This window comes from Mustela nigripes, chromosome X (genome assembly GCF_022355385.1).
Source record: "Mustela nigripes isolate SB6536 chromosome X, MUSNIG.SB6536, whole genome shotgun sequence".
NCBI lineage: Eukaryota > Metazoa > Chordata > Mammalia > Carnivora > Mustelidae > Mustela > Mustela nigripes.
In genome coordinates this window covers 43,192,070-43,204,520 of record NC_081575.1, presented here as the reverse complement: position 1 = coordinate 43,204,520, position 12,451 = coordinate 43,192,070, and the positions used below count along the sequence as shown (strand labels likewise).

Below are 12,451 nucleotides of genomic sequence, written 5' to 3'. Positions count from 1 at the left end.
ATCGAGGAGATTGACCTTGCCTCAGATATTTAAAAATCTCTTTAATAACCCACCTAAGAGAGGTCAGATGGATTCTTATATCAGCTTCTGCACTTTATCGGTTGCCATATCACCCATAAGGAACCTCTGGAAAATTCCCCACATGCTCATGAGACAATGAGAAAGAAAAGGGTAACATCACTATAACAAAAATAACACCCCCCCCCCCACTGAGGCCGCCCTGCAGAAATAACTAACAGAAATGAGTGTTTGGGAAACCCAAGAAATGCCGCATGGTTAAGGAGAGCCCACAGCTGTCCAAGGAATAAAGTGCACTCCAATACAGATTAAAGTAGTACTGATCCTGTTTTGGTCAAAGTAAAAATGCTGTAAATATCCACAGAATGCCGCATCAAGAACAAAAACTATAGAGTTTGTCCCACTTTTTAAAGCTACAGGTCTGTCCCGCCAAGAAAGGTGGCTCTGAAAAGAGCCTTTGATTTGCGAGGTGGTCAGGCGGTCCGGAGGCAGCTCACTGGCAGAAGGTGTACCTGAGGATGGCTTTGGTGGCCTCGGACGCGGCGTGCTTGCCAATCTCCCCGGGCAGCAGCAGGTGCACGGCTGTCTGGATCTCCCTGGAGGTGATGGTGGAGCGCTGGGTGGAGCGGGCCAGGCGAGAGGCCTCGTCGGCGATGCGCTCGAAGATGTCCTTGACGAACGAATCCAAGACGCTCACGGCCTTCTTCGAGAGGCTCAGGCCCTCGTGAACCTGCTTCAGAACCCTGGGGAAGTAGGTGGCGAAACTGTTGTGGGAGCAGCAGTGGCGGCGGCGGCGGCGGCGGCGGCAACATTGGCCCCTCGGCGAATTCTGCTTCGGGCCCTTCGGGTCAGCTTCTGTGGGCTCCTCCCCTGTGCCCAGGCTTTCCTCCCGAGAGTTCTCACAGCCAGGCTCCGCCATGTGGGGCTCGCCTTTCCCACGCTCCAGAAGGAAGGACAGTGGTGGCTGCGGGGGAAGGAGGGGGGGTGCGCTGGCCCGTTTATAGTCGCTGCGCTTCCTGACGTCACGGGCAACCTCCATACCTGATTGGACCAAATGCAAGGCAGGAAAGCGGGGCTCTATGCCAGGCCGTGTCGCCTCTGATTGCATACCCTTGAACGTGACATCACATCGGACAGTCAGAGAGGGAAATCCAGTGCCCTCTAAACTCCTTGGGACCTCGGTCAGAAAATCTTTCAAACATTCCACTTCGTTGTGCATTTTGTCTGCTGGTTTTCAACCTCAAGACAGTAACAGATCTTAGAAGACTCATGTTTTTATTGCAATACTTTATATTCCACGTCATTACCTTATTTCCGATAAGCAGTAAGTGGCATTGGATCAGGATGTGCTAGAAACCAGGATGCTCTGGAGACCCAGAGTCAACGTGTCCACCTGTACTCTGGAAAACGTTCCCTGGGTACTTGAAAACAATGTGTATTCTGCTGCTTTCGGATGGAATATTCTGAACATATCTGCTAAACCCATCTGGTCCAGTGGGTCATTCAAAGCCATTGGCTCCTTGTTGATTTTCTGTTTAGACCACCTGTCCATTGATGTAACTCAGGCCTTAAGGTCCCCTACTACTATTGTGCTATTATCGATTAGTTCCTTTGTGCTTGTTATTCACTGTTTTTATGTATTTGGGTGCTCCCACGTTGGGTGCATAAATATTTATAATTCTTATAGCTTCTTCTTGGAGTATCCTCTTTATTACTATATAGTGTCCTTCTTTGTCTCTTGTTAGAGTCCTTTTTTAAAAAATTGTGTCATGTTAGTCACCATACAGCACACCATTGGATTTTGATGTAGCGTTCCTGATTCATTATTGCAGTGTAACACCCAGTGCTCGTCACAACACGTGGCCTCCTTAATACCCATCACTGGGTACCCCCATCCCCATACCCTCCTCCCCTCCAAAGCCCTCAGACTGTTTCCCGGAGTCCACGGTCTCTCATGGTTCGTGGCCCCCTCTGAATCTCCCCACCTTCAGTTTTCCCTTCCTTCCTCTAATGTCCTCCGTGCTATTCCTTATGTTCCACATATGACTGAAACCGTTAAGGTCCAGTTTGTCCGATACAACTATCGCTACTCTGGCTTTAGTTTGACATCCACGCGCATGATAGGTGTTGCTCCATCCTCTCACTTTCTTTCCAACCGTTGGTGTCTTTAGGCCTAAAACGAGTCTCTTGTAGGCAGCATATAGATGGGTCTTTTTTTTTTTTTTTTGATCCATTCTGTCACCCTATGTCTTTTGATTGGAGCATTCAGTCCATTCCCATTCAAAGTAATTATCGATAGATATGTATTTATCACCATTTTATTAACTGTTCCGTGGTTGCTTCTGAAGAGTTTCTCCGATCTTTTCTTGTCTTTCTCTTTTTCATGTTTTGCTGATTTTCTTTAATGACATATTTGGGTCCCGTTCTCTTTATTCTTTGCCTATTTATTAGTGGTTTTTGATTTGTGGGTGCCATTAAGTCTGTGTATAACCTCTTCTGCACAAAGCAGTCTATATTAAGTTGGTCACTTAAGATTGAACCCATTCTTGGCTCCTCTCCTCCTCATGTTTTTGGTACATGTTGTTACATTTTAGTGTTTATTTATTTTTATTTTCATTTTTCGTAGTGAGGGAGAGAGTGGGGAGGGGAAGAGGGAGGAGGGGCGAGAGAGTCTGAAGTGGGTTCCATGCTGGCCGTGGAGCCCAATGTGGGGCTGCATCCCACAACGCCAAATCATGACCTGAGCCGAAATCAAGAGTCAGACACTCTACCGACTGAGCCACCCAGGCGCCCCCCACGTTGTTCCATTTTAAATCCTTGTGTTCTGTGAATTCTTTGACTGGCTTTTTACCAGAATAGTCAATTTTTAGTGCTTTTGTGGGTTTTTTTTCCCTACCTTGATACTGTCACTTTGGGTCTCTCGACTTTCCACACAGAGTCCCCTTTACTACTTCCTGCAAGGCCGGTTTAGTGGTCACAAACTCCTTTAGTTTTCGTTGGTCTGGGAAACTCTCTATCTCTCCTTCAATTCTGAATGGCAGCCTTGCTGGAGAGAGTCTTCCTGGCAGCAGATTCTTGCCTTTCAGCTCTCTGCATGTATCATGCCACTGCCCTCCGGCTTGCAAAGTTTCTCTTGGAAAGTCTCCCGCTAACCTTACGGGCTTTGGCATTCTCTTGTAAATCACTGTCTTCTTTTGTCTTTCTGCTTTTCAAATTTTCCTTTTCGCCCTATTTCGCTGATTTAATTCGAGTATGTCTTGGCGTGGTCTGTTGATTTTTGTGGCAGTTCTCTGTGCCACCTGGATCTGGATGTTTGTTTCCGTCCCCAGTTTAGGGAAGTTTTCAGCTATTATTTCTCCAAATAAGCTTTCTGCCTCCTTTTCTCTCTTCTTCTTCTGGGACTCCTAAAATGTGAATGTTATTACATCTGATGGACTCACTGGGTTCCCTAAGTCTATTCTCGTTTTGGGTAATTCTTCTTTTTTTTTATCTCCATTGTTCGGCTTGATTCCTTTCCATTACTCTGTCTTCTAGGTCACCAATTCATTCCTCTGCTTCTTCCATCCTGCTGTTCATTCCGTGAAACGTGTTTCTCATTTTGTTTACGGAGTCCTTTATCTCCGTTATGTTACCCCTTATCTCTGTGTTAAGGGTCTTACTCGTGTCTTCCACTCTTTTCTGAAGTTCAGTGAGTATCGTCACCGATCATTGCTTTAAATTCTCTAGCAGAGATGTTACTTGCATCTCTTTTGCTTAGATCTCTGGCCGTGGCCTGGTCCCGTTCTTTTGTGTGGGATAAAGTTCTCTGTCTCCTCATTGTGTCTGCTTCTCTGTGTCTGTTCCTGCATGTTACAGAAGCCAGCTACGTCTTCTGCTCTTGAAAGTCGTGACTTTGTGAAGAGGTAGTCCCAGAGTGCCCTGCAGTGCTGTGTCCCCTGTTGATCAGGACTTGTCACTTCAGGAGAGTATCCTATGTGTGTCGCTTGTGCCCTGCTCTCGTGTCTGAGTCGGTTTCCTTTCAAGGCAGTCATCTGCACTGACTCTCTGCCTGTTGTGGGCTGTGCTTGTTCTCTGTGGTGTTACCGGGACCCAGGGAGGCCAGCTCTGGGGACGGGGTGGGAGGGGCGTGCCCACCAGGGAACTTGGGAGCAAAATTTGCGTGGGGCCACTGGTCCTCTGCCGGATTCCCCCAAGTGCTGTGGTGGCTGGGCCTGTGTGTGGGGTTGGCCAGGGGCATGAAGCTGGATGTGGCTAGAGGCAGTGGCTGGGTACAGCTGGGCCCCACCCACAACAGTGGCTGTGGGTGCACGGCTGGGAGAGGCACCGCTGCTGGGCACGGTTCAGTGGCTGGGCAGGGAGGCAGCTGCACACCCGGTGGCTGGGTGGGGCATGCACAGCTATAACAAATTCTGCCTTGAAACCCCCACCCCCAGGGCTGAGGCCAACAGGCTTGGAGTGGACAAGTCCTCAGGAGAACTGGGGGGCATGGCACACTGCTAGCGGGTTAGGTAGCAAGTGTCTGTGCAGTGCACAGACGGCCTTATGTTTATGCTGCGGGGCACGGGAGGAAAATGGCACCTGCAGCTCCTTCCTGCTCAGAGAAGTCCCCCACCACGCTCCAAAATCAGTATGAACAGTTCTGTCTCCCGTTTGCCCCGGGCATCGTGTAAACTGCCATTTTTATGTTGCTTCTCCACACGGGCTGCTCTCTCTTTAAGGGTGGCGACCCAGCTGTCACTCTCCCTCCTGGCTTGCTCAGCTTGCTGAGACAGCTGACTTTCAGAGCTCCAGGCTCCGACTCCCACTGGTATTCAGACCCTCTAGTTCCCACAGCCGAACGGTATGGGTATTAGTCTCCTCCGTGTGAGTTCCCTGGTGCGAGCGCCCATTTCTCTGCCCTCCCTACATGTTCCTGCAGGCAGCCTCTCTCCACATTTCTGACCTTCCTAAGCTTTCAGATGCAGCTTCCTCCCTATATTTAGCTGTGGGGTTCGTTCTTCCAGTCGTTGGGTTGCTCTCTGGTTTATTGACTTGTTGTGGATGATAACGAATTGTAAACGTGGGACAGGGTGAGCTCAGTCTCCTCCTACTCTGCCATCTTCCCAAGCTCCTCTGGATTCCCATTCTTAAAACGACTTTTTAAGTAAAACGATATGTATGAGACCAATGTGCATGAATAACTTTGAAAAACCTCTGTAAGTCATGTGGACAGAAAGGGCATTTTGAACCGGCAGCAATTAGCATGACGGAAATTAAGAGACTGTGAAACAGAATGTAATTTTTCTAAATGGTCCACAGGCCTTTCTCTGAAAAAGCATATGGCTCTGAAAAGAGCCTGTGGCTTCAAATATTTAGTTGCCCATGTAAATGGCAATTTCTAGGGACCACCCACAGGGATTTACTGGCCCTTCATTTTATGGTAGCTTTCCTTGAGTATTTATGCAGCAGGCCCTCCATCCCTTTTCATATCCCTTTGGATTTATCTCTCTTCTGATGGACTCAAGAAAAGGTCGGAGTGCTGTCCATTAGCTAGCGTTTGTCTCACCCTTTGGCTCAGAGTGACACCTTTCACAGGCTTCTACATTCAAGTCACAGGTTATTTCGAATTTATTTTAAATGTCCACATGGGATACATAGCAAACATGATGAAATAGTGGGTTTTAGTGCAACTCATAACAAACTTCAAAGCACCGAACCCCCCCCCAACACCCCCACCCCCCCCAGTGTGTTCTCTCTTCACAGATATATAGGAAGCTAGAACTCAGTTAAAGGCAAAGCACTCGGATAGTCACCAACTACCTTGAAATTCAGCATGTACCTATAGGAAAAGGAAACAAGAAAGGAAGGAAGAAAGAAGAAGGCAGGCAGGCAGGAAGGAAGAAAAGGAAAGGAAAAAGAAAAAGAAAAAAGCAAACCCAAGCCTAGCCCACGTACCAAGAAGAAAAAACACAATGGGTATTAAAGGGCATTACCATTATCTTAAGTCCCCCTACCCATCCAATCACCTGACGTAGAGGAAGGAGTCCTCTTAGTGCTCTTAATCGCCAAACAGCCTCCTCTTATTTTGATGCAAAGCAATAGGGACATGTCCCACTGTGACATGGGCATGTTTGCCCTTCAACCACCCCAGTTCAAAGCAAGAGCTTCAGCTGGAGTCCACAGGCAGACAGACACCACCACCACCTTCCCCCTCAATCTCTAGGCGGTGCCCCGTGTCACAGGAAGGCTGTTATTGGTTCAGCTATGGTCACCCCACCACCCTTTGGGCCAATGGTCGTGGATCCTGTGCCACCAGATGCTTCTTGGCTGCTTCTAGCGGAGGCTGGTAGCACAGCGGCTCTCATTGGAGAACCCCGTCATCCATGCTTAATTGCAGTTCAGGAAGACTTTTGTGTCAAAAGGGAAAGATGACAGAAGCAGGTTAAATTCAAAAGAAGTAAAGTAGGCCTATCAGAAGGTCGGGAGCTTGAGTAGGGCATGAGTCTAGATTCAGTTTTCTGCACAGTGTTTGGGTCCTCTTTTATGTAATTAACTGAATTAGGTTGAGGGGCTACGTTGAGCGAGTGTGAATGGGGTAAGTGTGAGTTCTGTATCTGCTACAGCCCTTCACTTGTTGCTATATCAAAAAATCTCGAGAGGACACTACTCTAGGCAAGGAGGAGAAGGAGAAGACCAAAGACAAGTAAAATTACTGTGGACCCAGCTGTGACAGTAAAGAGTCCTGAAGGGGCTGACCTGAAGGAACGGGCAGTTCAGGAAAGTGACGAAATGTGATAGGGCCAAGGAAAATCATAACAGACGGCACCACACACATATATTAAAGTGGACTTGCTCACGGTTAAAAGGGCTTTAAGAATGGGCAGAATGGCCCAGGCCGAAACGCCAGACTAGGTGGCACTCTGGAGAGTTACAGGTCTTTCTGGGCCAAGTGAGGTGGCTCTGAAAAGAGCCTTTGGTTTGCGAGGTGGTCAGGCGGTCCAGGGGCAGCTCATTCGCGTCTGTTGAACCTGATGACAGCCTTGGTGGCCTCAGACACGGCGTGCTTGCCAATCTCCCTGGGCAGCAGCAGGTGCACGGCTGTCTGGATCTCCCCGGAGGTGATGGTGGAGCGCTTGGTGGAGCGGGCAGGCGAGACGCCTTGTCGACGATGCGCTCGAACATGTCCTTGACGAATGAATCCATGACGCTCACGGCCTGCTGCGAGAGGCTCAGGCCCTCGTGAACTTGCTTTAGAACCCTGGGGAATTAGGTGGCAAAGCTGTCGGGGCAGCGGCCACCGCGGTGGCCGCTGTGGTGCCCGCAGCACCTTGGCTGGTCCTGTTTTGGACTCTTTGGGTCCACTGCCATAGGCTCCTGGGTGCCCAGGTTCTCCTCAGAAGAGGTCTCACAGCCAGGTTCAGACATTTGGGGCTCGCCTTCCCGACAGCTCAGAAGGAAGGTCACTGTTAGTGGTTTGCGGGGCACTGGCTCACTTATAGTCACCGCGTTTCCTGATATCACCCGCAAGCCCTATCTGATTGGACAAAATGCAATCCCAGGAAGCTGGTCACTGAGCCAGGTCTCATATTTGATTGCAGGCCCTCGAGCTTGACATCTCTTCCGTCCGTGTGGGAATCAGAAAGTCCATGTGATGATGTAGTTTACCTCCAGAAGTGGGGTCACAATCTCAGGGTTATGAAATCCAGCACTATTTTCAGCTCTGCACTAAATAAACTGTACCTTTACTTGGAATATTTGAACTTTTTTTCTGGCGGCCATCACCAGAAATTTAGAGGCTGCCTGATTACCACATGGGCTGAGGCAATGTCAATACGTCAAGCATCAGAAGTAAAGGTGTAGTTTACCTCAGATTTCCAATGTGAAACTTTTTTTTTTTATAAAGAGAGCGAGATAAAGTAGGAAATAAGGGGGAGTGGCAAAGAGGAGGGAGAGATTCCCAAGCAGGCTCCAATCTCAGCACAGAGCCCAATATTGAGGGGATGTCAAGCTCAAGTTTCTGGAGACATAGCTGACATATGAAGACATAGCTGACTTCAGTTACATGCAGGAACAGATACAGAGAAGCATAAAAAATGAAGAGAGAGAGAACTTTATCCCATATGAAAGAATAGGAGCAGGCCATGGCCAGAGATCTAAGCAAAAGAGATGTAAGTATCATCTCTGATAGAGAATTTAAAGCAATGATTGTTGAGGATACTCACTGACCTTAAGAAAAGAGTGGAAGACATTAGTGAGACCCTTAACACAGAGATAAGGAATAACATAGCAGAGATAAAAGCCTGTATAAACGAGATGAGAAACACGTTTGATGGAATGAACAGCAGGATGGAAGAAGCAGAGGAATGAATTGTTTTCAGAGTGCTGTGGTCTGAAAATATGCAGGGAATGATCGCAATCTTTTGGTACTTATTGAGAACTGATTTGTGACCCAGGATGTGATATATTCTGGAGAATGTTCCATGTGCACTAGAGAAGAATGTGTTTTCTATTATTTTGGAATGTAATGTTCTGAATATATCTGTGATGTCCATCTGGTCCAGTGTGTCACTTAAAACCTTTATTTCCTTGTTAATCTTTTGCTTGGGTGATCTGTCCTTTTTAGTGAGGGGGGTTGTTAAAATCTCCTACTATTTTTGTATTATTGTCAATGGGTTTCTTTGATTTTGATATTAATTGGTTTATATAATTGGCTACTCCCATATTACAAGCATAGGTATTTAAAATTGTTAGACCTTCTTGTTGGACAGACCCTTTAAGGATGATATAGTGTCATTCCTCATCTCTTATTATAGCTTTTGGTTTAAAATCTAATTTGTCTGGTATAAGTATTGCAACCCCACTTTTTTGATGTCCATTAGCATGGTAAATGGTTTTCCACCCCCTTACTTTAAATCTGGAAGTGTCTTTGGGTCTAAAATGAGTCTCTTACAGACAGCATATCAATAGTTTTTTTTTTTTTAATCCAGTCTGATACTCTATGTCTTTTGATTGGGGGTATTTAGCCAATTTACATTCAGGGTAACTATCGAAAGATATGCATTTATTGCCATTGTATTGTCTGTAAGGTGACTGTTACTGTATATTGTCTCTGTTCCTTTCTGGTCTGTTACTTTTATGCTCTCTCTTTGCTTGGAGGACCCCTTTCAAAATTTCCTACAGGGTTGCTTTGGTGTTTGTAAATTCTGTTAGTTTTTGTTTGTCCTGGAAGCTTTTTATCTCTCTTTCTACTTTCAGTGACAACCTAGCTGGATATAGTATTCTTGGCTGCATATTTTTTTCGTTGAGTGTCTGAATATATCAGGCCAGTCCTATCTGGCCTACTAGGTCTCTGTGGATAGGTCTGCTCCCAATCTAATATTTCTATTATTGTATGTTACAGACCTCTTGTCCTGAACTGCTTTCAGGATTTTCTCTTTGTCATTAAGACTTGTAAGTTTTACTATTAGATGACAGGGTGTTGACCTATTTTTATTGCTTTTGAGTGCAGTTCTCTGTGCCTTTTGGATTTTGATGCTCATTCCCTTCACATAACTAGGGAAATTTTCTAATTTGCTCCAATATACCTTCTGTTCCCCCCCCCTTTCTTCTTCTTCTGGGATCCCAATTATTCTAATATTGTTTTGCCTTTTGGTAACACTTATCTATCCAATTAACTCCTTGTGGTCTTGTAGTTGTTTATCTCTCATTTTCTCAGCTTCTTTATTCTCCATCTTTTGATCTTCTATATCACTAATTCTCTCTTCTGCCTCTTTTATCCTATCAGTAATAGCCTCCATATTTGATTGCACCTCATTAATAGCTTTTCAAAAATTTCAACTTGGTTAGGTTTTAGTTCCTTTATTTCTCCAGAAAGGGACTTTACTTCTCCTGAAAGAGATTCTCTAGTATCTTTCACGCTTTTTTTGAGCCCAGATAGCACCTTGATAATCATCATTCTGAACTCTAGATCTGACATCTTAGTAATTTCCATATTGGTTAGGTCCCTAGCCATTGGTAATACCTCTTGTTATTATTATTATTTTTTGAGGTGAGTTTTTCCACCTTGTCATTTTATCCAGCTAAGAATAGATGAATGAGAGAACAAAATCCTAAAAGGGTCAAAATGACCCCAGAAAAATATACATTAACCAAATTGGAAGAGACCTGAAGCTGCAATAGGGGGAAGAAAGGAAGAAAAAAATGTATATGTATTAGCCTGGTGAAATAGAACAGAGCTACACACTTGATTTTCATGTATTTTGGTCTGTTAGAAGAAACTGCTCCCAAAATTTTAAAGAAAGAAAAACATATATATACAAAAATAAGGGTAAACATGATGTGGTGGAGTATGACTGTAAAGATGAACATTAAAAAAGATTCTATAAAAGAACTTGGTAAGATAAGAAATTGGTTGAAAGAAAGAAAAAAATTGGAAAGAACGTGATCAGCCTGGAGACTAGAACACAGCTATATTTAAGGTACATTTTGATCTCTTAGAAGAAACTCTATCTCAAAATTTTAAAGAAAGAAAAACCTATATGTATGCAAAAAGTAAGGCAAAATACAAAGAAGGGATAGAATATCTATAACAGTCAAAATTAAAAAAGATTTTTAAGAAGGTCTTGATAAGATAAAATAGTTAAATTTTGGAAAGAGGAAAAAATAAAAAAGTAGACTGAGAAAAAATAAAATTAAAAAAAATTTAACATTGAGAGGCTAAAGAATCATGGGGAAAATAAGCCATGAATTCTATGTGCTGTATTCCTATAGCTCTGAAGTTTTACATTTCTCATTGATTGGCGGACTTGGTCTTGGCTGAATGTTCTTGTTGATCCTCTTGGGGAGGGGCATGTTGCACTGATTCTCAAATGTCTTTGCCTGAGGCAGCATTGTGCTGCCCTTGCCAGGGGCCAGGCTAAGCAATCTGCTCAGGTTTGCTCTTGAGAGCTTTTGTTCCCGAAGACTTCATTCCCTGAAGGAGGGGAATGAAGATGGCGGCCTCTCAATCTCTGGCCCATAGGAGCTGAGAGGTCCAAGCCCCACTCCTCAATATGACCTCAGAGAAAAGCAGTCAAATCCTCCTGTCTCCCTGGTCTGTGGCCGCACTCTGAGCTCACCCAACCTATTACTGAGTGTTTCGGTCTCTGGTGCATGGTCCTGTTTGAAGTCTCCAAACCCAGCTGATTCCTGCCACACGTTCCTATGTGGGTTCGAGCAGTGGCCTGTGCCTTGTATCATGATTTAAGGTAACCCTGACCTGAGTGCCCACTCCTCAGCTCTGTCTCTGTAGCCAGCTTCACCGCTCCAATACCTGGGAGCTCTGCCACACTCAGACACCCCTGATCTTTTTGTGTACCCATGGGTCCTGAGGCCACATGTCCCCACGAGGGCTCCACCCCCCACTTAGTCTCTGAAGCAATGTCCCTCAGTGGAACAGACTTCTAAAAGTTCCAATTTTGTGCTCCACTGCTCTACTGCTTGGTGGGAGCCCCCCCCCCTCAGTGCAGTCTATCTTCCCATATATCACCTCAGATTCACTTCTCTTCATGTCCTACCTTCCAGAAAGTGGTCGCTTTTCTGTTCCTAGAATTGCTGCTCTTCTTCTCTTTGATCTCCTATTGGGTTTGTAGGTGTTCAGAATGGTTTGATAACTAGCTGAACTCCTGGGACCTCAGTCTCCTACTCCTCTCCCATCATGCTCCTCCTCCAAATTGTCTCCTTTTTCTGTTGACCTCTAGGGATGATTTGTCTTCTGCTCCTTCTATGCCTTGCTCCCCCAACAAATTTTACCTACCAAAATTATATTCATCCTTTTTTAAAAGATTTTATTTATTCATTTGACAGACAGAGATCAGAAGTAGGCAGAGAGGCAGGCAGAGAGAGAGGAAGGGAAGCAGGCTCCCCACTGAGAGAGACCCTGAGATCATGGCCTGAGCTGAAGGCAGAGGCTTTAGCCCACTGAGCCACCCAGGTGCCCCAATTATATTCATCCTTTAGTTCTCTTCTCGAATATCACTTTTTAAAAATAAATGTTTATTTTTATTTTATTAAGGTATTTAACTTTATTGACATTCAACATTATCTTAGTTTTAGTCATATAGATGTACTGATTTGAAATTTGTACATGGTATGAAATAATACTCACAATAAGTCTAGTTAACCTCTCTCACCATACCTAGTTAGAGAACTTGTTTTCTTGTGATGAGAAACTTTTAAGATTTATTCTCTTAACAACTTTCAAATATACAATACAGCATTATTAACTATAGTCACCATGCTGTACATTGCATTCCCAAGGACTTTATTTTTACAGTAGTTTTAGATTTACAACAAAATTGAGGGGAAGGTACAGAGATTTCTCATTTACCTCTGTTCCCCACACATGCACAGCTTCCTGATTATCAACATTACTCATGAAAATGGTATATATATATATATATATATATATATATAT

The 12,451-nt window shown here is 44.9% G+C and overlaps 1 pseudogene; it reads right to left on the bottom strand.

Moving 5' to 3' along the window:
• Window positions 1-511: 511 nt before the first annotated feature.
• On the bottom strand, window positions 512-7,422 carry LOC132007042 (histone H2B-like; annotated as a pseudogene).
• Between the last annotated feature and the right edge of the window lie 5,029 nt (window positions 7,423-12,451).